Source organism: Cervus elaphus, chromosome 14 (assembly GCF_910594005.1).
Source record: "Cervus elaphus chromosome 14, mCerEla1.1, whole genome shotgun sequence".
Taxonomy (NCBI): Eukaryota; Metazoa; Chordata; class Mammalia; order Artiodactyla; family Cervidae; genus Cervus; species Cervus elaphus.
The window spans coordinates 5,181,161-5,205,951 of NC_057828.1; the positions used below are offsets into that span (position 1 = coordinate 5,181,161).

Sequence of the window (24,791 nt, forward strand, 5' to 3'; positions counted from 1 at the left end):
AGGGAGTTGCTAGGTCCTAGTCTGTGAATATTCAGCTTTACAAGATAATAAGAGATTGTTTCCCAGTATGTTTGTAGTGGTTTTGCTTCTAGCAGTAAATTTTAAGAGTTGCTCTTGGTCCATGTCCTTAGAGTACCTGGTATCATCAGACTTTAAAATTTTTGCCAACTGAATGGTATAAATAGTGTCTCTTTGTTGTTGCTGTTAAGTTGCTAAGTTGTGTCCAACTCTTTGTGACCTCATAAATTGCAGCATGCCAGGCTCCCCTGTCCTCCACTATCTTCTGGAGTTTGCTCAGATTCATGTCCGTTGAGTCAGTGATGCTGTCTATGAATATCTCTAAGTGGCCTTGATTTGCATTTCTCTGATTAAGTGAAGTTGAAGAGCAAAAATAATATTTCACAGATCAGACCCACAAAAACTGCAGACATTGGAGTTATTGGATATAGAAAAATATAGAATATATTTAATACGTTGAAAGAAATAGGAGAGTATTGAAAGAATAATAACAGGGACAGAAACTCAATTGATGAGGCAGATATCCAAAGAGAACGTCTAAAAATGAAAAAAATACAGTAAAAGAAATTATGAATTGCTTGAAATAGTATTTTGCAGCTAAAGATAAAATTAATGAGTTGTAAAATATTTCTGAGTAATTACACAGACAATGGAAGATGGAAGAAATGAAGATGGAAAATGCTGAAGAACTATAGAAGCATGGAATATAGACCAGAGATTGGCCAGATAGTAAATATGTTAGGCTTTGTGGTCCACACAGTCTCTGTTATAACTACTCAACTCTGCTGTTGTAAAGCAGTCACAGACAATATATAAATGAATGGCTGTGGCTGTGTGCCAGAAAAACTTTATTTATACAAAGAGATGGCAGGTCAGATTTGGCCTAGGTTGTATAGTTTGCCCACACTGGGAACAGAGTAAAAAGATTCCAATATACACTTAATTAATCCTCCATAAGGAGATAATAGAGAGAATAGGAGTATGACAATGTTTAAAGAAGCAATGGCTTAAGAATTGATAAGGTATAATCATTATTAATATACTTGTGAGGCCTAAAGAATCCCGAGAAGGATAAGTAAAATTCACCATTAGACACACAATAATGAAACTACAAAACACCAGAGATAAATAATTTTTAAAGTAACCAAAAAGATAAATTACTTCAAGGGAATGACAATTAGACTGACAATAGATTTTTCAACCTCAACAATAAAAGCAAGAGGATGGTGAAATAGTATCTTCAAAGTTCTGAAGCAAAAAACTGCTAACACAATATTTTGTCATCAGTGAAAATTTGTGATGAGGGAGGGCAAAATAAAGCCCTTTGTAGACAAACAAAACCAGGTTTCTACCAGTAAGACTTCCACAAAAGCAACTTCTAAGGGAAATAGTTCAAGAAGAAGAAAAATTACCTAAAAGGAAGGTTCAAGGGGGAATGATGAGCAAAGGAAATTGTAAACTTGGTGCTAAATCTAAATATTACTCACAAAGAAAATAAGGATAACAGTGTCTAATTTCTAATGATAAAATGAAGCTATACATTAAAATTGCCAGTAACAATAGCATACAAATTGGAAGATAGAGTCCAAGTATTCTAAGTTCCTAGCATAGTTTGGGAAGAGGTTAAAGATATTGATTATCAGAAGTTTCTAAGTTAAATGTACATTCTAGGATTCTTAAGATTTCTAGGCTAACACAAAAACTAGGAATAATGTAACTTCCAAACTAGTGGAGGGGATGAAAATGGAAAGAAAGAAAAGAATGAAGATAATAGGAAATGTGGCAGTTAAAAAAGGTTCAGACTGTGACACAGAAGAAAGTAATAGCTATTACCATTTATTAAGTAGATGCTGTTAGTCATTTTGAATCATTAATCTTCATAATTTCATGTAAAATACAAAGTAGACATTAAAATTTTCAGTTTCTCTTATTACTACATGCCTATGCTTAAAACAAGATCTGGAACTTAGTAAGTACTCATTTATTGAAGAAAATTAAATGGGAATGAATATTGATTCCTATCTAAAGATGAGCAAACTGAGGCTCTGAGAAACATGAGAAAAAGAAAGGCAACAGACAGTATGAAAGTGAAACTCGCCTCTTAAGAGGTTTTAAACATAAATGCCCCTCTATTTTCCTATTTGTGAAAATAAGTCAAAGAGTGCTTGACACATAACAATCATCATCGTATACTCAGTGCTCGCTAAATGATAAATGCTATTGATAGGGAACTTGTTATAGAGCTTGTCACAGAGCTTGGACTCCAACCCAGGTATGTAGAATTCAACCATACCTGCTTTCCCCTCTACCATGTGTAGACTTTCCCGCTCTTCTCTGATGCAGAAGTATCCATATAATAGCTGAGCGCATGAGCTGTGGAGGCAGGCAGACCTCGGTTCATGGCCTGGCTTGACCACTATAGGACTTTAGTTCACTGTAGGACTTTGGGCCTCCACTTCTTCAACTGTTCAAAGAGGATGAAAATAGCTATTAAAAAAGGTGAGCTTCCCAGGTGGCACAGTGGTAAAGAATCCACCTGCCAGTGCAGGAGATGTGTGTTCAATCCCTGGGTCGGGAAGAACCTCTGGAGTAGGAAAAGGCAACCTGCTCCAGTATTCTTGCCTATAAAATCCATGGACAGAGGAGCCTGGTAGGCAATATAGCCCATGGGGTTGCAGAGGGTGGGACACGACTGAGCAACTGAGCAAAAACACATTAAAAAAGTGATTGGACTTCCAGGGTGGTCTAGTGCTTAAGGATCCGTCTGCCAGTGCAGGGAATGTGCTTTGACCCCTGGTCTGGGACGATTCCACCTGCTGCAGGACGACTGGGCCCACACACCCACCTTAACCACTAAAGCCGATGCGCCCTGGAGCCCACGCTGCACTGCAGGAGAAGCCGCTGCGATAAGAAGCCCGCGTCCCACAGCCCGAGAGGACCCTCCGCTCACAACAGCTGGAGAAAGTCCCCACGCAGCAGCGAAGACCCAGCACAGCCAAAATTGAGTAGTCTTTCTTTTAAAAAAAGGCGTCTGTAAGATTGTGAGACTCCACGCCAACCACTTTGATGATGGAGATCACAAATTAGGTCCCAGTTTAGTATAAGAGAGAGTAGGTGCTTTAGGGAACAGTAAGAAGAGAATTGTTTCTAACGACCACTTTGATGATGGAGATCACAAATTAGGTCCCAGTTTAGTATAAGAGAGAGTAGGTGCTTTAGGGAACAGTAAGAAGAGAATTGTTTCTAACGACCACTTTGATGATGGAGATCACAAATTAGGTCCCAGTTTAGTATAAGAGAGAGTAGGTGCTTTAGGGAACAGTAAGAAGAGAATTGTTTCTAACGCTGGAGTAGAGGTTAATCTGGTTGACCTTAAGGTGTTCATTTCTTCCTTAAGCAGAAACAGGGGGAATACTGCAGCGCATCACCGCTCACTCTGACTGGTGAGCAGGCCTCTCGTGACTCCAGACCCAGCAGTTGAAATGGACTGATGGATAGCATTAAATAACAACCGTAATAATGTCTGAGTGCTTACTATGTGGCAGCACTGTGTGCTTTTACAGAGGTTATTTAATTATCTTAAAATCTTGTGAAGTATTTTAAGTGGGGTTACTATTATTATCCCTATTTTATCAATGCTAAAATGGAAGAACAGAGACATTAACTTTCCTAGGGTCAAGCAGGTAGTGATGGTGGATCTGGGATTTGAACCCGTCTTATCACTGCACTCTATCTTAAAAGGTGACTGAGCAGAAGCGCCCTCGTGTCTGGAAAGCACCTTCAGGGTGACATTGTGGGAAAAGTGTCACCCTTGTCACATTCGGATTTGGATTATGGCTCTGCTTTACTATGTGGCCAGAGACAAGGTATTTAACCAGTTTTCTCCTTTGTAAAACAAGGGTGGTGGTATCTGCTGCCCAGGTTTGTTGGGAGGATCAAGGGAGGTCATACATGAGGTACTCAGAAAGACTGGGGACCCTGTATTTTCCTCGTGAGTCAGGAAGGCCTTAGCTGTGCCTGTTCTAAGTAGAAACTGACGTGCTCTGAGCTGATAATGGGGTAACTTCAGGAGAATGAGTAGATGAAGGCTGACTTCTTTCTCTGCTCCTTTAAAGGATGCATTAAGCATTGCCCTGATCATCCTTCTGTGCCACCACCCCCCCAACCCCAGCCCCAGCACACAGAGCATGGTATTCAGAAATCCCGGCTTCCCCTCCCCTCGGCCTGGCCATGCCTCCACGTCAGGATGGTGGGTTGTCTGGTGTGCTAGACCCTCCGTGGGCTCTCAGCTCCGCGCGAGTCTGGGGTAGCTGGCCTCTGGGCCACTGGGCCTCAGCCTCCTCTGCCAAGATGGGGCTGAGCTCCTGGTGGCCTCAGCAAGTGGGTTCCACAGTCCTGAGCTAGACTTCCCTTCTCACCTCTTTGTACCAATGCTATTCCGTTTGCTTTCTCATCTTTTTTAAAAAAATTTATTATGGTAAAATACACATGAAATGTACCCTTTTAAACCATTTTTAAATGTCCAATTCAGTGGTATTTATTGCACTCACATTGTTTTGCTACCGTCACCACTACCCATTTCCAGAACTTTTCATCATCCCAAATAAAAACTGTACCTTTAAACAGCAATCTGTGTACATCACCCTACCCCCCACCCCCAGCTGAGCCTAGGCAGCCCCCACGTACTTCCTGTCTCTATGACTTTGTCTAGAGTAGGCGCTTCGCAGAAGTGATTCTTGCAATGCTCGTCCTCTGTTTCTAGCGTCTTTACTTTGCACAACTTTTTCAAGTTTTATTCATATTGTGGCATATATCAGAATTTCATTCCATTTTAAGGCTGAATGATATTTCTTTGTATCGATCTATACAATGTTCGATATGCAACATTTTGTTTATCCATTCATCTATTGATGAATGCTCCCTTTTCTTTAATCTTTGGACTTCTTTAATGTTTTCTTTTGGCACATCATAATTTGCAATAATATGGAGAGAGCAACTTCTTTCCCTGAAGTAGAACATGGATGGGGTCACTGTCCCAGATGGTGAGGGAGGGTGCAGCTAAGCGTGCTGTTTGTAAACTCTGCTCTGAAGCCTCTACTGGGTTTCGCCCTTCCAGAAGTCTCTTCCTGACAGGTGCTCAATGTGCCGACGTCACCAAACCCAGAAGTGCCCGTGGGAAAGGAGAGTGGGATCCCCTGGGGCGTCCAGCCTGCCTTTGCTGCCTTCCTGGGGACAGAGCCGACCTTGCCCGGGGTGCTCCATCTTCAGTGCTGTAGGTGCAGGCTTAGAGATTCTAGAGCAGCTTTGGTTTTCCTGGGTTTTTTTTTTTTTTGGTTTGTTCTTTTTTTTTTTTTTTCCATTTATTTTTATTAGTTGGAGGCTAATTACTTTACAATATTGTAGTGGGTTTTGTCATACATTGACATGAATCAGCCATGGTTTTACATGGTTTTCCTGTTTATACTTTTGAGCTTTTGTACATTTTTGTTTTGTGTATTTCTTCTTATCAGTCTGTGTCATTGTCTCCTGCTTGGCAGGTCAGTATTTCTGCGTGTACTACACAATAATCACAGGGTTTCTGAAGAGACGCGTGTCCGGTCTTCTTTATTTGGACTTTTGTGCCTGGGGGTTCCCTTAGAAGGCTCTCTTCCTTTCTCTGAGTCTTCCCCCGTCCTGTTTTCTTCTGCCTTCTCTGCTGCTTTCCCTCTTACAGCCCCCGACGCCCCAGAGCTTTGGAGCCTTCATCGGGACCACAGTCTGTGTGCCCGAGGTGGCCCTGTCTCAGATGGTGATGCATCTTCAGCATGTCTCACAGTTCCCTGTTACAGGGAGTGGGCGCCCCTGTGCTAATCCTCTGAGCTCATCAGGGAAGGAATCTCCCGGCTCCAGCGTCCTGGGCGGGGCCTAAAGTTATCTGATCATTTCATATAGGCTGCTCTCCTCTCTTATTCTGGCTTCTGTCCACTTTTTAAATAGGAACTTAGAGCGTGCAGTGTGTCTTAGTTTCCAAGCTCTTCCTGGGCTTGTGTGGCCCTAACTGAGTCATGTCCCCTTTAAGACCATGTGTTATAAAATCTGTAGAAGGAATATCATCAGTCCTGTTCATCTTTTTTTTTTTTTTTTTTTTAGATTTTAAACTTTTGTTGGGACATAGCCAATTAAAATGTTGTGATAGTTTCAGGGGAATAGCGAAGGGGCTCAGCCCAACATATACATGTGTCCATTCCCACCCAAACTCCCCTCACATTCAGGCTACCACGTAGCACTGAACCGAGTTCCATGTGCTATGCTGTAGGTCCTTGTTGTTTATCCATTTTAAATATAGTAATAGCAGTGTGGACTTGTCTATCCCAAACTCCCTAACTATCCCTTCCCACCATAGTCCTGCTTATCCTAGGAGGCTGTTTCAGATCACGTCAAAGTGCTTTGAAACTATAAAGCAGTATGCAGACATGAGTTCTTGCCACAATCTTCTTTGACTCTCAAGAACTTTTCTGCCTTCCTCCTTGGTTTTCCTGACACCAGTTAACAGAAAACCTCAAGCAAACTCCCCAGATATGGCTGCAAAAGTTGGAGATTCTGAAGAGATCCGTGAAGGGAGAGAATCAGTGTCTTCCTGGTACACAGAGCCAGGATCCAGAACAGGTACTAAGAAGAGTAGCCAGAGGTACCGGGAGCCCTGACAAAGGGGTGCCTTTGTTGCCTCCATTCTGCTAAAGCTTTTTAATGCAACTGATCTTCATCCAAAGGCAATGGGCCTTTGGATACAAAAGAAGTAATCACCTCCCAACTTAATATGAGATCAGTTACTTTCATTACCTCCTTTCTTCAGATGGGAAAATTAAGGAAGAGTGGATTTGGAAGAGAGTGGTTGAGGGGGAGGCAAGCCTAGTGCCACTCAGGAAGACCCCCAGGGGCAGGAGCCTGGGGCCATGGGCAGCTCTGGGCCAGGCCGAGCCCAGCAGGGCCCAGGCCCGCGGGCCGGCCACTTCGGGTGCAGCCTCCATCACACCGGGTTCACTTCTGCTTTTCCTCCTTAGGTATTTCTTAGAATCTAGTGACCCAAGGCAGCGTGTCAGGTTGACAGTTAAGTGTCCCTGCCGGCCTGCAAGGCACCTCTGTAAAGATACTAGCAAGGTGCTCCCTTCGGATGAACCCAGCCCATGGGTGCATAACCCACCTGGCAAAACTTGGCGTGTCTCATCTCCCAGTGCCCTGCTCACCATGGGCTCCTCATTTTCAGGGCACTCTGCACACACCTGTGTGCTGTATGTAGCAGCTCTGGAAAGCTCCTATTTGCATGTGGTGTGGGGGGGGGCCCACAGTTGGGGGGCAAGGGCTTCTGTGAGTGATCTCTTCCTGGAATCAACTTGATGGCTGCCAGCTGGCCTGCAGGGCAGACCTTGGAGGTGTTGGATACACACAGGTGGATGGGTAAGGGAGGCATTTCCACCCTTCATTTGACGCCTAATGCAGATTTCTTTGCATCATCTATCCCCCGCTTTCCCATATAGACTGCAGTCTTTTTGTCCCAGTGCCCGGCAGAGTGTTTGGCTCATGGAAGTTTCAGTGTGAAATGAGGGGATTTCCATTAGGCTTTCCCCAAAGGGGAAGGACCAGGGTTCTGGGAGATGTTTGCTGTTGTTGGTAGGAAACGCAGAGGATTTGCTCCCTGAAAAGGCAAGGAATTTAACTCTGGAGTGCACTCACTGATAAACCTGCCTCCTAGTTTGTGGCCAGTCAAACCCCGGCCCTACCCTGATTTGAGAAGCTAGCAGGGCATACATGGTACTTAACCTACAAAGGTCCTACAATCGCCGCTTCTGGGTGTAGAGGATCCTGGGCAGCTCTGTCCTTTCCACCTCTCCAGTGTGAGTCAAGCTGGCAGGAACTCTGGAGGAGGCATCCAGGGGGTTCTTGTACAACGCAGAGAGCTGTCACGAGCATGAAAGGGAATTCCTAGGTCAGGTGGCCCCGTTCAGCTGAATGCTCCTGCTGGAAAGACATGGTAGCATTCTGACACTCGACACTCTTCTGCCCCATCTGGTCCTTTGGAATGAGAGTCAGGAGTCCCGACCGGGGGCCTGGGGAGGCAGTACACTGATGCTGGTGTAGGAAGTGACCAGAGGGGTAGGTCTCAGTTCTGGGGAACAGAACCTCTATGTGTCACTTCTGGGCGAAACTCACGGGCTTCGGAGGGCCTTGCCTTTCCCAGAGCCTGTGTTCAGCCTGTGTTCTCCCTGCTTCCTAGGTTAGGTTGGCTGGGCATTTGATAAAGAAGAGAGGTTGCTCATCTTCCTATGTAATTCTTAGGTTTAACTTTTCCCCGACATGGTGCCTTATCATCCTAAAAACAGGGCCTTCACCCCCTCCCTAGGAAGAATGGGGACTATGAAGACTGACCATTTTCTTCCCCCTGTAACCTTCTGTAAACTTTGCTTCATTTTCCCATACCCCCCTCCTGTCTTGGCTTTTGAAACAAGAAAAAAGCGGTTCACCCTCCTACCCCTCTTTAGGGCCATATTCTGTTTGGTCGCTTAGAAACCATGGCAACCTGGCCTAAGAGGCCACTTCTACCATCTTGGGAGTTAATGTTCCAAAGCCTTGTACTCACAACTCTGGACTGTCTAACACATTTTTCCAAAGTGGGACAGGAGCCTCTGAATTTTCAGTTCTGCTAAAAGAAGAAAGTTTCAAACGAACCAACCCCTTTGGTTAGGAATGGAAGCAACATTTCCTTTAGGATCTGGTGTATGAATGTAGGCAACATTAGCTGGGAATCCTGAAGCTGTGGTCCACACGTTTTTCATTTGCTTCTTTCTTCTTTCACTTTTCATAATTACTCAGTTACTTAGAAAACGGTTTGAGCCGGTTATCTTTTAGCTTGCACCAACTTTTTTTCTTTTCTCTCTTGACATGTTTGTACTTCTTGCTCTGGTGCTACCTTTTAAAGTCCCAAGTTGGGCATCCAGGGAGCTGTGATGATTAACTGCAGGAGCCCGGTAGAAGAATTCCACAGCCTTAGACGGCAAAGTTTCCATGGCTTCGCTGCTGTGGGACGTCCCCGTGAAGGAATCCTCTTGAGCTGGCTGTTGGAGGAGGGAGGGTGGGAAGCGGGGTAGCCTGTCCTCGGCTTCTCTTTGGACTTGGCAGCTTGCAGAGGGAGGGTTCGGGCTGAAACCCTGAAGGGCGGATGCTGACCTCCCCCCTACACTGGAAAGGATTGTTCTCTGCTGATACGGATCTTAACTGATTTGGAACAGCTGGCCAGGATATGTGAGACTGGAGAAGCTGGGAAGAATGCTCCAGCAAATTTTTGCTGAGGCAAATGTTAGACAAATAGTGTGAGATGCTTACAGAGTCTGGCCCTGCTGGGTTAGGAAGCCTTTTGCGGCTCCTCCACGGGTTCCCTCTGCGAATCCTTGAATACTTACTTGTGTAGCGGTGGGGAGAGCTAGGAGAAGGTGACCGTGTCACCAGGGAGCTGAATGTTTGCCTCCATCTGTCTATTCCCAGCCCCAATTTTATAGACTCACAGTGCAATTCAAGTGAAACAGTGGAGCCACTTGGGTAAGACTAGCTGTTGTGAATTTTCAGCTTCTGTGGCGGCACAGAGAGGAGCCAGATTCCAGTTGTGGCCCCGATGTGTTTTACATCTGTCTAATCTCCCAGCCTCTTCCTCCATCAGGCCACTTCCTGTCTATACTGGATTGGGAGCTTGGCTGAGCATACGAAATCCTGACTTTGGTTTGTTACCCGTAGGAATAGTCTCACATCCTTCCTCTCCCACCGTCTCTGTTAGGGGTCTTCACTTCTGAGTCCTCAGTGTTTGCCTCTGTATCAAGCATGATTGGATGCTACGTATTCGACTTAGCTGGGCTTCCCTTGTAGCTCAGCTGGTAAAGACTCCGCCTGCAGTGTGGGAGATCTGGCTTCGATCCCTGGGTTGGGGAGATCCCCTGGAGTAGGGAAAGGCTACCCACTCCAGTATTCTGGCCGGGAGAATTACAGTCCATGGGGTTGCAAAGAGTCAGACATGACTGACGACTTTCACTTACTTATTCAACTTAGCAAGGCGAGCTCCAGGTAGGTCTGGGAGAATGCCGGTTGGCTCAGAGTTCAGCCTGCCTGTCTCTGCCATTCTCCAAGGGACACAGGTAGACTGACCCTGTGCTGGCGCTAGCCGTGGCAGTCCCGCGAGCGCCCCTTTCGCCTCTGGATGCTCCCAGACTGCTTTGCTGTTTGAGTCGATGTAGACTTGGCAGGGGTGATTGGTTTCAGAAATTACCCAGGTAAGGAGGATGGAATTCTGTCCAATTAGATTGCCCCTGGAAATGTGGAAAAGAGAGAATGAGAGAGATTTTGAGATGGAGATAGATAGGCAGACAGATAAATAGATAGGTTGTGAGGGTGCGAGGCAGAGAGAAAGAGAGAAGGAAGCAGGCAGAAGAGAGGGAGAGATGCAGAAAGTTATGTACAGAAGTGTGAAAAATTAAGGCTTAGAAATGAGGTGCAGAGAGAAAAATGAGGAGGTAAAAGAGACAGGTACTGGCTGTTTTTCCCATAGTTTCTGGCAGTGCAGTGCTTCAGAAATAATCCAGAAAACATGCTTTTCTGCCACTTCCTACAGACCTCTCCCCAAGAAACAATCACCATGGTTCTCCCAGGTTTTTCTTTGGAGGTATGGCAGTGATGTTTAAAATGCTGTGCGTGGGAGTTTAGAATTGAATGGGTGTGAGGAGAACCTGAGTTCTGTATAGTTGATCTCAGCTTCTGCCTAGAGGGTGGGTGATTCCTGCGGTGACAGCTGGTTTCTCTTCTGTCCGCAGCAGAAAAACCCTGGGCCTGTGTCCTGGAGAGCGAGGGCGATGGGCCTCCAGTCCGCCAACCCCACAGCCCCCGAGGGGCCGGAGGCCGGGGTCTGTGCTGAGGGTGGGCCCTTGGGACTGAACGGTGGCTTCTCTGTGCGGCTCGGGTCTCCTTCCCGGCCTTCCAGCTTTCTCTTTCCCCTGGGAAGAGAAGCACGTGGGAGCAGAGAAGGGTCGCTCAGTCGTGACCTCCACGTTTTAGGTCAGGCACCGAGGCACAAGCTGGGAGAGAGAGGTGACACACCCTTCCCACCCTCTCAGAAGAATACACAGTACCTTGCACTTTCTCTCTCTTGAGACGCATAAACCACCACCAGCTGGGCTGACTCACCTCTCTGCCTGCCCGTTGTCTCGTTCAACAATGGGCCTTGTGTCCATCTGAGCCCTTTTGAATAAATACTCTTTATAACTGAGATTTTTGGGAGCTTAGTCTGCCGTGGGGGTTCTAGGACATGTCGGCTTCTTTGTCTTTAATGTACTCCTAAGGAACCACTGCTCAGCCTGAGTACGTGCGCTGGGACGCACTGACAGGAGCCCTGGAGTCTGCCGGCCTCAGTCTGCTCCAGCAGTCCGGACGGCGCCCCGTGTTGGGCCGTCTCCTCCTGCCCTGCGGGGACAGTGCGATGCTGGTGACAGCTGGTTTGACAAGCCCAGAGACCGTGCCCGCTCTGCTCCTTTGACCTCAAGGTGCTGCCAAGACTGATTTCTGTCCCAAGTTGCTGATTTTCCCCGCAAGATTGTATCAGCTAACCCAGGCTGTCAGTCAGGACTTTGACCTCTCCTGGGGCAGCAGGGGGTGCTTCCCTTGTGGAATCAGCAGCAGCTTCCCCTCTGCCTCTCTCTTCCCCTTGGGGACTATTCTCATTGATAGCCTTTCTGAGCCACAGTGCCATCTGGGAGGCATTCTGTTACAGTCCGAGATGGAAAGAATCGAACCGTCTGTGTGATTTGCTCTTGTTAAAACTGCCCTAACTTTATTTTTAATCCGATTAATATGCCCATCGGCAGGTGGGGTTTTTTCCTCCTACTAAGGATGTAACCATCTGAAAGGAACTAGAATAAGGTGGAGAAAGAGGAACAGTAGAATCCTTCAGCATCTTTTGTATTCCAACCAGCTGTTTCTGCAAGGTGGCTCTCTGTTCTTTAGATACCATCTGGTGACTGGCGTATTTATCAGTCAGCACACACTTTCAGCTCAGTTGTGTATGTGCATGGGTGTGGGTGTGAGATACCACACAGTAATCTTCCACTCTCTCCCTCTTGGGCTGCTTATGCCTGATGGCGCATTTCTATGTTCGTATTTGTTACTTCACATTTGCCTGGGCGAGTGGAGAAGGTAGGAGGCTGTGTTGCCCCATCCAGTAGCCAGAAAATACTCCCTACTTCTACCAAAAGCTTTTCCCGTGTGTCTGGTGCCCTGGTGGCCAAGGATAAATAAACCTTGCTTTTGATCATCCTCCAGCATCTGAACCTTGAATGCTGACTCCTTGGTGCTGGTGAGAGGTCCTTACCATCCTGACTTGGACCTTAAATCTTGTTCTACAGGAGTATCCTTTCCCCCCAGAGCTCCCTGAGAAGAGAGAATTGAATGAAAGTTCTCTGTACAAGTGGCAGAAACAGGTGTCCCTTCAGAGGTACCTCAGAGGTCATTTCCTACAGCCCTCCAGCCAGGAGTTTCTGGGATCCATGTGGGATGGCTCTGCACCCATGGCGGGCTTGGGAGTGGAGGGTGATCGCCTTGAGACTGTCTACCCACGACCCCGTGTCTTGGTCCTGATGATACCTGCATCTGGTGGGCGCTGGAGGGGAGACAGGGAACCTAAGGAATGTTGCTGGCTGGAGCCAGCTTTGACAGGAAGGCAGAGGACAAAACGTCTTTGTCTCTTCTCAGAGCCAGTGGTGCAGAGGTGAGAAAACCCAGAATTGGGGCTTCCCCTTGTTGAGCTGGGGCAGAGGCATGTAGTGGCGAGAAGCCTACATTTCCCTCTTTAAAGGAGCTAACTATACTCCTTACTTCAGTCTTTCTCTTGTGGGTTCAAATTTGCAGACTCTGTAACATACTCTTTTCCTTCTTGAGAAAAGTTGCAGTGGCTCTTTCCCCCCCCCCCCCCCCTTTTTTTTAAAGCAGATTTGGGGGGTTGGGAAAGGAAAACTTTGAAAGTAAAATAATAAAAAACTGGCCACTCTGCCGTTACAGGCACATAAATAGCTACACCATCGTGGGGCTGCACACTGTCTTTGCCATAGCAACCTCAGCGAATGTTTATAGCAGCCTATCGCCCCAGCTGGAAAACAGCAGCTGCTGCGGCTCACCCGCCACACCCATGCCACCGCCTCAGCCTCAGAGCAGTGGGCACGCCCCCCCCCCCGGCCCCCCGAGGTGTGGCAGGGCCGTGGGAAATGGCAGCGCCAAGGCAGCATGGGATCCAGATGTGCAGCCGTGTCGGACTCTGCAACCCCGTGGGCTGTAGCCCTCCAGGCTCCTCTGTCCATGGAATCTTCCGGCAAGAACACTGGAGTGGGTTGCCATTTCCTGCTCCAGGGGATCTTCCTGACCCAGGGATCGAACCCGAGGCTCCTGCATCTCCTGCACTGGCAGGAACCCACTCTGCCACCTAGGAAGCCCTCAGATGTGCCGAGGAGCGGTAACATCCTGAGAACCCGAAGTGAGGGGTGGGTGTCTTTCCTGCCCGTTTCTTCCCTTTCCCTGCCCCATCTCTCACTCCTGCAAAGTCGGCACCAGAGTGCAGAGGGTGCTTAGCTGCACATGAACCCGAAAGGGGTCCGGGTTCTGAACCTCACGAGGCAGCTTGTTTTAACTGTCTAAATAAATCCTGGCTTCTGTTGCAGCCTATTCAGGGAGGTCCTCTCAAGTCTGTTTTCTCAAGGACTCACAGGACAGGGGCTTCCCTTGGGAAGATCATGGGTCTCTCTGGGAACGAGGCTGCCCTGAGATGAGCGGAAGCAGAGATCAACATTCTGGAAGGACTAAAGGAGGGTGAGATGGGACAAGAGCCTCCTGCGACTCCCCGTCAACCTGGATCCAAGGACAGCGTTGGGCCTGGGCCTCCGCTGGGAGCCTCGGTTGCTTTACCTTGGTGTCTCTGGCGAGTCTCACCAGGCTGTAAACTCTGCATCCTTCTCGAGTGTGGTGCCCAGACCAGCAGCAGCCCCTTGTCAGGGAGCGTGTTTCAACACCCGCCTGCCTACTTCCTGAGCCCGCAACTCTGGGAACCCTTCCGGAAGTCTTTTTTTCTTTTAATTTATTTGCAGGGAAGCAATGGAAACACAGACATAGAGAACAGACTTACGGCCACGGGTCAAGGAGAAAGGAGAGGGTGGAATGTGGAGAGAGTAACATGAAAACCTACACTACTGTATGTAAAATGGATAGCCATTAGGAATTTGCTCTAAGACCCAGGGAACTCAAACCGGGGCTCTGTAACTTCCCCGGAGTCTTGATGCTCACTCAGGTTTCAGAACTGCTGCTCCAAGGCACAAGTGCACAAAAGTGTGATCTGCCCAATTTCTGAAGACCTGCACTGACTTAGGGGCTCCTGTCTGTACAATGTGTAAACAAAGAAGAGTGAAACTGGGGTAGTAAGATGACTTATTCAGGAGTGCTCCCGGATCTTTGTCCTGATAAATGCCATCTTCTCGGCATGGAGCCCTTGCCCGTTTGTCTGGAGCTTCCAGGAACTAGCTGGGCTGAGAGGCCTGGATTAGACAGGGCCTGGGGTGGCTGTCTATACTGGCAAGACTGTCATGAAGCGGACGGAGGCAACAGGAGTGCCAGCCAGGCAGTGTGGTACTCCGGGGCACACAGGATTGTTGTTTTGCTTCCTCTCCTCCTGAGCCCCTGGGACAGCTGCCCACAGCACATCCTTCTGGTGGATGACACGTGACCTCCCTCGCACCCTGAGGCTTCCATCAGAGCCTGAGATCTAGGAGCAATGAGATGCTGACCCACTCCAGTAGCCAAGGGAGACTGACCCTCCTGTCCCTCTCCGTGAGCATGGCATGGTTTTCCTGAAATTTGTTCGTAAAAATAACACAGGATACAATCCAGCTGCTAAATAGCAACCCCCCACTTTAGCAAACCCCCCCCTTTTCCCATGGGACCAAAATGTGGAAAAACCACCTCAGCCCCAAGAAAGGCAGTCTGTTGCTCACGAGTGTGTGTGTCCTGGGTCTGCAACAGCTGCTGCCCAAGGCTCTGCCTCCTGTCTGCTGACCTAGTGCCTAACTGTCCCGGTTTCGAGCAGCTGCTCCTTGCTTAGTGTAAGAGGAAGGTGCCCTTCTAACCCACATCCTGCGCATTTCCCACCATCTGGCCAGCACTCCTTGCATCAGACAACAGACCTTCCGGATGGGACGGTTACTCCCATCTGAACTCAGCTCTCGTCCTCCTTAATCCACTGAAGGGGGTTGCTGTTCCATCCTCGGCATTTTTTGTTTCCTGAGCTCCAGCTTTCTGTGAACACTCCCTCAACAAGCCCTGAGTCACAGGCAGCCACAGGAGTGGCCCAGGCCAGTATGACTCACAGTATTTGGAAATAGGGTATATTCCCTATGGCTCTAGGCCCAAGGGGCTGCCCATTTTCATTTTGATCTATCGATGCTAGTTTTAGGATGAATCCAGGAGGGTAACAGTACCCTGCTAGGTACATTTCAGCTTCAGTTTCCCAACCCATGTCATGAAACTTTCTGTCTTCATCTTGATGGTTCTGGGGTCTCTGACAGGGGCTGGATCAATAGATCAGATATCAGGAACAGAGTATCATCAGCCTTGGGCCAACTCTCAGTATCACTGTTTAGAGAAAGCTTGTGCTATCTGTGGGCCTGACCTTCTCCCTGCCATCTGAAGGCATCTGGCCAGAACTGGTAAGTTTTGTCCTCATTGTCATAGCATGTCTTAGACAGTACAGTCTCTCCAGGTCTGAAAGGCTTCAGTATTGTAGTGTGTTTTATCTTTTTCCGATTTCAGGTGCAGACTATTGAGTCAATCATGCTGTGGATTCATGGTGCAGTATTATCTTGATCCATGCAAGGCCCTTCCTGTGCTCACTGTTTCCCACATCTCACATCTTTTCCCTTCCCTCCCTGTGAGCAGCATTCTAATGTGATATGTGTCTTTTTGTTTATATATCCCTTAAAATGTATAGTTTTGCTTTAGATGCATATGTTTCAAGTTTTTGTCAAAGTACCTTTTTTTACCTGCAGTAAGCACTGTTTTTAAGATCAGCAATATTGTGTGTACATCTGATCTGTGTTTCTAACTGTTGCATAATATTCTGTATTATCTAGCTCATGTATTTTTTCTGCCCATCAGTGAGAGAGGGGATCCCACGTTGCCTTCAACTCTGTCACCACAAATAATGCATAGACTTAGTTTGGTCAAGTACAAGGTGGCTCCAAGGAGGAGGGGGAAGTTCTGAATCCCTGAGACCCAGGGCTTGAGGGCACCACATCTTCTCTACGTAGATGCTTTGATTCTAGCACTGCATTTGTGCTGCTGAATTGAAGATCTTCTCAGGTAGCTCACCTGGTGGTTCAAATGGTAAAGAATCTGCCTGCAATGCAGGAGACCTGGGCTCAATCCCTGGGTGGGGAAGATTCCCTGAGAGAAGGAAATGGCACTCCACTCCAGTTTTCTTGCCTAGGAAATCCCGTGGACAGAGGAGCCTGGCGGGCCACAGTCCATGGGGTCTCAGAGTCAGACACAACTGAGTGACCACCACTTTCACTTTCTCAGGGCAGCAGGCTTGTGGGGAGGGAGCGGGTAAGCCAGGAGGCCTCACGTAAGCCCCCTCCTCACCAGCAAGTGATGTCTCTGCTTTAGGAAGGGAGTACCCACCAGAACCCAGGTCCCAGCTGCTGGCAGAGAATTAGCATCGGGTTCCAGCATCACAGGCGGCAGTGTGCCATGCTGTGGTCAGTATGGAGGAGGCCTCATTTGGTGCCTCAGCCCTCCCTGGGCTTCCTGGCACCAACCTGGCTGTTGCTGGCGATGAGAGGGAGCGCCACCCGCCACCTGAACTCCCACCAGCATCCTCTGCCCCGACCTTCTGCCTCCACAGGGCTGCGGAGGCTGGAGGAGGGTGTGCACACAGGTCTGCTTGGCAAGCCAGTGGGCACTAGGGCAGGGGGAGGGTAGGAGAGCCCCGAACCACAAGCAGGGCGGCTGCTCGGCCCGAGTGGTGAGAACAGGCGGGTGCGGGTGGGCCCGCCTCTGGTCATGGGAGTAAGAGGCCTGTCGTCACGAGGATGGAGCAAAGCAGCCTCCGCGTGGTGTTCAGACCTTCCGAGGAGGGCCAGCCAAGGATGTCTCACGCAGGGCAGCCTGCCATGTGCAGGTGCTTGCCAGCTTTCATGAAAGGCCTCTTAGAGGTATGCCAGCGACGAGACAAAGAGTGAAGCTTCAGACACTGCAGGGAACTGCCCCTGTGGGAGTCAGAAGAGAAGAGGTGTCTCTGTGCCTCTCCCCATCCCAGGGCTGATGCCCCGAGTGTGAGGTGATGGAGTGCAGGGAGCCCTCAGCCCCCTCCTTCAGCCTCTGAGTGGGAACTGGATGTACTTGGAGTCCCAGAGCCAAGGGCATTCTGGCCGGGGCATGTGTTTGTGGGGGCAGGGCTGGAGGGGAGGGTGTCAGCCCCTCATAAGCTGTGACCTACTGCTGTGGTTGCCCAGGAAGCTGAAACAGGTAAGGAGGTGTTTCCCTGATGTACGGTAGAGCCTTTAGGGGCTCTGGGCCAGGGGTGGATAGTTAGGCATTTATGGGCTTCTCATCAAGCTTTAGGAAGTAAATCTGTAGCTTTGTTTCCATTTTTGTAGAGGATTGACCTTGTATTTGAGGCAGGGTGGCTTTGGACTCAAGCTAGGACACAAATCCTTGTTCTCAGAATCTGTATTTCCCTCCTATAAAATGGTGTGCCCTCCTTACAAGGCTGTTAATGAAGCTTCAGAGAAACAATATGTGGAATAATGAGAATAACTACTATGTATGGACCAACCGCTACAAAACAGCTGCTATGCTAGGCTGCTGTTCATGGATCAGTAATAACACGTGTGTACTTACGTGAATCATTTCTCTCTGAATGGGAAAGGGTGGGCCTGAAGCCGGTTTTGTGCTCAGTTTGGTGCGTTGTGAGGTGTCACGAGCCTGTTCTGTGCCCACCTCCCCGCCCCCGCCCCATTCTAGCAGCTGCCCACAGCCCAGAGGCCGGAGCTGAGCTCCTTACCATGCCCGGCAGGTCTCGCTGTGGTCTCCAGCCTGCAGCCTGGGCCCGCGGCCCCCTGCCGTTCCCTTTCTCCTGCTTCCATTCCTGCTTCATTTCCCATGCATCTCGCCAGATTCATTAGCAGCCTTTGGCAGCGGAAATTCAGGGAGTGGGTTCCTTTCAGATCCTCAAAATACCCTACTCTGTCCCCTACATAGGAAGTTACCTTTTTCCTTGTGTTCTGAGGATGCGCCCCAGGAAGGTTTCTACGAGTAAGGGATTTCTTGACAAAATTGGAGGAAACAGCGTCTGTGGCTTAAGACTTGAGGTTTTTATCTCTGGCAGCTCCTCACTTTGGAACTTGCTAGGGAGGTTAGCTGCAAATTGAGTTATCAGGAAGTGTAGGGTGCTCTGCTTCTCAGGTATGTGTAGGAACTGGAGAGGATATCTGATCCTCACTGTCTGGAATGTGAGGGAGCTGGTTCTGAAAGAGAAAGAGCAAGTGTGAGAGTCAGTACTTCCTCTAAGTGGTGGTAAAGAACCTGTTAGATATTTGTCAGAAAATGAAGAGGCCCAGATTGGAGGGGAGGAGTAAAGGCCTCTGTGCAGTAAAGGCCACTGACTTGCCAAAGAACAAGTCATTTTTTATGGCTTTGAATCTCAGCGTCTTCATCTGTACGGTGGGAGTCACAGCCGTCCTACCTAAAATCGGTATGCCAAATCCTCTCACAAATTGTACAACAGATGTGACAGAACTTTAGGAGGAAAAAAATTAAAATGATTTAATGGTCATGTAAGTAGTAGGATTTCTTGACCCCGCAGGAAGGGCTGAAAATTCCCTCTTCCATCCTGTCGTCATTAGGCTGGCAAAATGCTAGAAACAGGGAGTGAGAACATGTCTTACCCAGAAAGCCCCGAGTGGAATGACTAATCCTGACCTGACGGGAGGTGGTGGCCTCCCGGGCATCAGAGCATTGTGTCCGGGGCTGAGGCTGCGTGAGCACTTAGAGATCATTCTTTGCCAGTTGCCTAATAAGGCTAGGGGCCAGGCAAGCTCAGTTGCAGAGAGAGAGTATTGGCTCCTGCTATGCCTCCGAATTCCAGAAGCACTTTCGCAGAGAGCCTGGCTATAAAGGGGCCCCAAGTGGGCAGCGCCCCTTTGACTTCGTGTCAGCAGCTTAGTGCCTGACCTGTGTGTATATCTCAAGGGCAGCCTGAGGCAGACAGGCTTCACTCTTTTCTACTTGCCCCATGTGTTCTGATCTTAACTGACCTTTTCGCATTGGTTGTTGTGTGAGTGGAAGACTCTCTCCTCTCTGATCTCTTCAGACTGCCCCTACTTCTCTAGAGGTCCAAGGCTGCATTGTAGTAGTTGTTCCATTGCCAAGTCACAGCCAACTCCCTGCCACTCATGGACTGCAGCACGCCAGGCTCCTCTGTCCTCCAGTATCTCCCAGAGTTTGCTCAAATTCACATCACTGGGTCAGTGATGCTATCTAACCAACTCATCCTCTGCCACACCCTTCTCCTTTTGCCTTCAATCTTTCCCAGCATCAGGGTCTTTACCAATGACTCAGCTCTTCACATCAGTGGTCAAGGTATTATATATAGCTTCAGCGTTAGTCCTTCCAATGAATACTCAGGGTTGATTTCCTTTAGGATTGACTGGCTTGATCTCCTTTCAGTCCAACGGACTCTCAAGAGTCTTCTACAACATCACAGTCTGAAAGCATCGGTTCTTCAACACTCAGTCTTCTTTCTGGTTCAACTCTGACACCTACATGCCTACTGGAAAAATCATACCTTTGACGTTACATACAGACCTTCATCAGCAAAGTGACATCTCCACTTTTAATACACTAATTTCATGGCTGCAATCACCATCCACAGTGATTTTGGAGCCCAAGAAAAGAAAATCTGTCACTGCTCCCCCACGTTTTCCCCTTCTATTCACCATGAAGTGATGGAGCTGGATGCCAGGATCTTAGTTTTTTGAATGTTGTTTCAAGCCAGGTTTTTCACTTTCATCAAGAAGCTCGTTAGTTCCTCTTCACTTTATGCTATTAGAGTGGTATCATCTGCATATCTGAGTTTATTGATATTTCTCCTGACAATCTTGATTCCAACTTGTGATTCATCCAGCCTGATATTTCGCTTGATGTACTCCACATATAAGTTAAAAAAGCAAGGTGGCCACAGGACTGGAAAATGTCAGTTTTTCATTCCAATCCCAAAGAAAGGCAATGTCAAGAATGTTCAAACTACCACACAATTGCACTCATTTCACACGCTAGCAAAGTAACGCTCACAATTCTCCAAGCTAGGCTTCAACACTACATGAACCGAGCTGAATTTAGAAAAGGCAGAGGAACCAGAGATTAAATTGCTGACATCCGTTGGATGATAGAAAAAGCAAGATATTTCTAGAAAAACATCTACTTCTGCTTCACTGACCATGCTAAAGCCTTTGACTGTGTGGATCACAACAAACTGTGGAAAATTCTTAAAGAGATGGGAATACCAGACCACCTTACCTGTCTCCTGAGAAGCCTGTATGTGAGTCAAGAAGCAACAGTTAGAACCAGACATGGAACAACAGACTGGTTCCAAATCGGGAAAGGATTACATCAAGGATGTATATTGTCACCCTGCTTATTTAAGTTCTGTGTAGATTACATCATGCAAAATGCCAGGGTGGATGAAGCACAAGCTCAGTCAGAATTGCAGGGAGAAATATCAATAACCTCAGATATGCAGATGACACCACCCTTATGGCAGAAAACAAAGAGGAGCTAAAGAGCCCCTTGATGAGTGAAAGAGGAGAGTGAAAAAGCTGACTTAAAACTCAACATTCAAAAAACTGAGATCATGGCATTCAGTCCCATCAGTTCATGGCAAATAGATGGGGAAACAATGGAAACAGTGACAGACTTTATTTTCTTCTCCAAAATCACTGTAAATGGTGACTACAGTCATGAAATTAAAAGACACTTGCTCCTTGGAAAAAAAAGCTGTGACAAACCTAGACAGTGTACTAAAAAGCAGAGACATTGCTTTGCCAGCAAAGGTCCATCTAGTCAAAGCTATGGTTTTTCCAATTGTTACGTATGGATGTTATATATGACTTGGACCATAAAGAAGCCTGAACACTGAAGAATTGATGCTTTTGAACTGTGGTGTTGGAGAAGACTCTTGAGAGTTCCTTGGACAGCGAGGAGATCAAACCAGTCAATCCTAAAGGAAATCAATCCTGAATATTCTTTGGAAGGATTGATGCTGAAGCTGAAGCTCCAACACTTTGCCTGATGCAAAGAACCGACTCATTGGAAAAGACCCTGATGCTGGGAAAGATTGAAGGCAGGAGGAGAAGGGGAAGACAGAGAATGAGATGGTTGGATGGCATCACCAACTCAATAGACATGAGTTTGAGCGTGCTCTGGGAGATGGCGAAGGACAGGGAAGCCTGGCGTGCTGCAGTCCATGGCGTCGCAAAGAGTTGGACACCACTGAGCAGCTGAGCATCAACAACAAAGCAAGGTGACAATTTACAGCCTTGTCATACTCCTTTCCCAGTTTTGAAACTGTCAATTTTTCCATGTCTGGTTCTAACTGTTGCTTCTTGACCCACATAAAAGTTTCTCAGGAGACAAGTAAGAGGGTCTGAGACTCCCATCTCTTTAAGAATTTTCCATGCTTGTTGTGGTCCACACAGTCAAAGGCTCTAGTGTAGTTAATGAAGCACAAGTAGATGCTTTTCTGGAATTCCTTTACTTTCTCCATGATCCAGTGAATGTTGGCAATTTGATCTCTGGCTCATCTGCCTTTTCTTAATCCAGTTTGTACATCTGGAAGTTCACAGTTCACATACTGCTGAAGCCCAACTTGAAGGATTTGGGGCATAACCTTTCTATCGTGTGAAGTGAGTGCAGTGGTATGGTAGTTTGAACATTCTTTGGCATTGCCCTTCGTTTGGATCAGAATGAAAACTAACCTTTTCTGTTCCTGTGGCCACTGCTTTCCAAATTTGCTGGCATATTGAGTGCAACACTTTCACAGCATCATCTTTTAGGATTTTCTATAGCTCAGCTGGAATTCTGTCACCTCCACTAGTTTTGTTCATAGTAATTCTTCCTTCGGCCCTCTTGACTTCACACTGCAGGATGTCTGGCTCTGGGTAAGTGGCCTCACCATCATGGTTATCATTAAGACCTTTTCTGTATAGTGCATTCTTGCCACCTCTTTTTAATCTCTTCAGCTTCTGTTAGGGTCTTACTGTTCCTGTTCTTTGTCATGCCGCTCCTTGCATGAAATGGTCCCTTGATGTCGCTGATGTTCCTGAGGAGATCTCTAGTCTTCCCCATTCTATTGTTTTTCTCTATTTCTTGGCACTGTTCACTTAAGAAGGCCTTCTTATCTTCTCCTTGCTTTCCTTTGGAACTCTATACTCAGTTGGGCATATCTTTCTCTTTCTCTTTTGCTTTTCTCTTCTCTTCTTTTCTCAGCTATGTGTAAGGCCACTCAGACAACCATTTTGCCTTCTTACATTTCTTTTTCTTGGGGATGGTTTTGGTCACTGCCTCCTGTAGTGTTACAAACCTCTGTCCATAGTTCTTCAGGTACTTTGTCTACCAGCTCTAACCCCTTGAATTGATTTGTCACCTCCACTGTATAATTATAAGGGATTTGATTTAGGTCATATATGAATGGCCTAGTAGCTTTCCGTGTTTTCTTTAATTTAAGCCTGGAATTTGCAATAAGGAGTTCATGGTTTGAGCCACTGGCAGCTCCAGGTCTTGTTTTATAGAGCTTCTCCATCTTTGGCTGCAAAGAACATGATCAGTCTGATTGTGATATTGACCATCAGGTGATATCCATGTGTAGAGTCGTCTGTTGTATTGTTGAAAAAGGGTGGTTGCTATGACCAGTGTATTCTTTTGACAAAACTCTGTTTTGTGTGATTCATATTGTAGTCTAAGGCCAAACTTGCCTGTTATTCTGGGTATCTCTTGACTTCCTGCTTTTGGATTCCAATCCCCTGTGATGAAAAGGACATCTTTTTTTGGTGTTAGTTCTAGAAGATATTGTAGGCCTTCATAGAACCAGTCAACTTCAGCTTCTTCAGCATCAGTGGTTGGGGCATAGACTTGGATTACTCTGATGTTGAATGGTTTGCCTTGGAAATGAACCAAAATTATTCTGTTGTTTTTGAGGCTGCACCTAAGTACTGCATTTTGGACTCTTTTGTTGACTATGAGGGCTAATCCATTTCTTCTAAGGGATGCTTGCCCACAGTAGGAGATAAAATGGTCATCTAAATTAAATTTGCCCATTCCTATCCATTTTAGTTCACTGATTTCTAAGATGCTGATGTTCAATCTTACCATCTCCTGTTTGACAACGTTCAAAGTTGATTCATGGATGTAACATTCGAGGTTCCTATGCTGTATTGTTCTTTACAGCATCGGACTTTACCTTCACCTCCAGACACAGCCACAGCTGAGCATCGTTTCTGCTTTGGCCTAGCTGCTTCATTCTTTCTGAAGCTTTGAGTAATTGCCCTCCACTCTTCCCCAGTAGCATATTGGACACTCTCTGACCTGGGGGGCTTATCTTCCCGTGTCATATCTTTTTGCCTTTCATACTGTTCATAGGGTTTTTGCGGCAGGAATACTAGAATAGGTTGCTATTTCCTCCTCCAGTGGACCAGGTTTTGTCAGAACTCTTCACTATGACCTGTCTGTCTTGGGTGGCCCTGCACCATATAACTTATAGCTTCATTCAGTTATGCAAGCCCCTTTACCACAACAAGGCTGTGATCCATGAAGTGGTTGTTGCTAATGGTTATAACCTAGCTAATGATGCTGCTTGGAATTTTCCACTCGTTCAGGGGTGTGGGAGTTTGCTCTCACAAGAAAGATGGAGGGCCACATGGAGATTATTGCTCTTCTGCATAAAGGACTAGATAACAAAAGTTCATTAAGATCAAATTAACCTTTTCACATCACTTGAGTGTCCTATACAGGACACTGGTCATCTTTCATCTGAGATTTCCAGGTACTATTTCTATTTATAATGCCATTCATTTATCAATTTCTTCTCGCAGATAAAGGTGGGAGGAACTGAGCCCTAGAAAAACTGAGCTCTAAGAAAGCTAAGTGACCTGCTCAAAAGGTTCTTAGGAAGATGGTAAATCTGGTTCTGAATCTACTATGAGTTATTCAGCCAAAAAAATTAGCTGAATGCCTGCTTTGTGTAGGTGATTGTCTAGGCACTGAGGAGAAAGCATTGAGCAAGACACGTGAAAAATCTCTGCCTTCATGAAACAAACATGGCAGTAGGTGGTAGAAATAAAAAAAAAAAAAGGTTATAATTTCCAGTTAAGCTGTCAGTCAGCACTGTCCTCAACATCCTCTTCAAAGGTTAAGGAGTTCTACTTAAGGGTCAAATGGGCTTCCTGCTGCTGCAGCCCTTCCCACTGCTTCCAGGCTTGGAGAAGAACCCGAATTGGAGGGAAATGTCTGTAGCACTGCCTGTCCGTGTGCCAGGAGGATTGAAGAGAGTGTGACACACTGCCTCGGCTTCTCTCCTTGTTCCCCAGGAATGGCATCTAAAAAGAAAAGGGAGCATGATGTTTGAAAAACAATAGCAACAACAATAAAACAAAACGCTGCTCATATAACCCTTT

General features: G+C 47.1%; 1 protein-coding gene across 8 annotated transcripts in view; it reads left to right on the top strand.

Moving 5' to 3' along the window:
• ATP2B4 (ATPase plasma membrane Ca2+ transporting 4) overlaps window positions 1-24,791 on the top strand; it is a 100,845-nt gene that overhangs the window by 22,107 nt on the left and 53,947 nt on the right. Inside the window, exon 1 of one of the 8 annotated variants that reach the window (XM_043924168.1) lies at window positions 17,146-17,589. The exons of the other annotated variants lie outside the window; for them this stretch is intronic. The gene's annotated coding sequence lies outside the window, so the exon portion shown is untranslated. Of the gene's footprint in view, window positions 1-17,145; window positions 17,590-24,791 lie in introns of those variants that run through there. 8 annotated transcript variants of the gene reach the window in all.